We start from the raw sequence: 1,652 nt of genomic DNA, 5'->3' as shown, positions 1-1,652 counted from the left end.
AATTAGTATTTTAAAAAGCCATCTATGTTAGTGGTTGGAATGATTTTTAAAAAGGGGACATTTTATTTCTTAATAACTTGAAGAAGTGACGTACAGTTTACTAAATACGAATGGACGTTCGACTATTCCTTAGATGCAATTCCAGAAAAAAATGTCTGTCTAGGCACATGAGGTATCAGCTTAGACTTGTGAAATATCTCTTATAATTGCGATGGGAGGAAACAAATAGAAACGCAACAAATAAGCGAGGATGCCTCTTGCTCCCTGGTCCCATATGTCTTTCCTCTGTTCCCTGAGGAATTTCGTTTTGGCTGATCTGACAGGCGTGAGAAGGCACCAGGTGGAGGGAGGGTTTGGAGCCTCCGGAGCTGCCTCCAGGGACGCTGGCAATGCTCCCCACGGAAAACCACTTCTACATGGCTCTCAAAGCCTGGAAGTTTGTTTAGAGTAAACCTTTCTGGCATTGATGGATTTCTCCTCCTGATGGCTCACAGGAAAGGGTGTAATGTAAAGAATTAAATGATTCATTCCAAACATGTGCTGGGCTCTGGTATGCCTGCTCTCACCCTCTTCTTGTGCCTGCGCTTGAGCCGTCTGTATGTGATGAGGTCATTCTGCTGGAGCACACAAAGAACTCCAGGGGGAAAACGCATCCTCTACTGAGACGATTCATGGCATTCACTCCTCCTGGCTGCCGGGGATCACAATGAACCCTCTCAGCATTACACGGGCTCCCTGAGGACGGATTTAGCCGCCTTTCTCTGGAACCCCCCCTGAGGCACACAATGCGTTTATTATAACGGCCTGGACATAAGAAGGGCCTGGGAATAGCTTGGAGTGGCCTATAATTAAGTGCATTTAATAATAAAGGCACAACTTCTTAGGTATTGCAAGAAGTGAAAAGAAGCCCTTCATTTTCTCACTCTCTACTCCCCTCCCCCATCATCCTTCCCTCTTACAAATCAGAAAAGCCAGGAGTTACATATTTTTAAAAAATAACTTTTGCAAAGGATGTCTGGCCGGTGGGGAAAGGGAAATTAAATTACTTGAGAACATTCTTTCCATGTTATTAAAAAAAAAAAAAGGTTTCTGCTTACCCAGGTAGTTACCCATAGGGAGGATTCATTAAAAAGCTGTTCCGTCAGTCACTCTTGGATTCAACTTCCAAAGGCTTTCAGGGGCTGTGACCCTCTAGCAGAGGGGCACCCCGTAGGGGTTAAGCTGCCCCTTGGATGGACACTTCCTCAATTCTCTGTGGGCCCAAGAAGGAGCAGTTGGAAGTGTCCCTCCAGCAGTGTCCCCTGTCCTTGGTCCCCACTCCCTCCTCTAAGTGCTCAAATCGTGCAGATAGTTTCTGAGCACCGCGGAGAGGGAGCTCTAGGAAATGTGGTCGTTTTGCAAGAAGAGAAACTGCACTGGGAGAAAGGAGAAAAAGGCACCAAAAGCTCGACATCTAGGTTTGCAAGAATAAAGCATGAGAGGGGACAGTCCAGGGTCACAGCTCTGCCCCTTCCCCTATTTTCTTGAAATTCCCTAAGCCTCAGTTTCCCTCTTTGTAAAATGAGGATGTTAATAGTACAATGAGTAGTTAGTCAATAGTCTAGAAATGGGAATCTTGGGAAAGTGATTTAAGTTCTCTGAGCCTCACTTTC

The sequence above is a fragment of the Stenella coeruleoalba genome (genome assembly GCF_951394435.1).
Source record: "Stenella coeruleoalba genome assembly, chromosome: 18".
Taxonomy (NCBI): Eukaryota; Metazoa; Chordata; class Mammalia; order Artiodactyla; family Delphinidae; genus Stenella; species Stenella coeruleoalba.
This window is presented reverse-complemented; position numbering follows the sequence as displayed.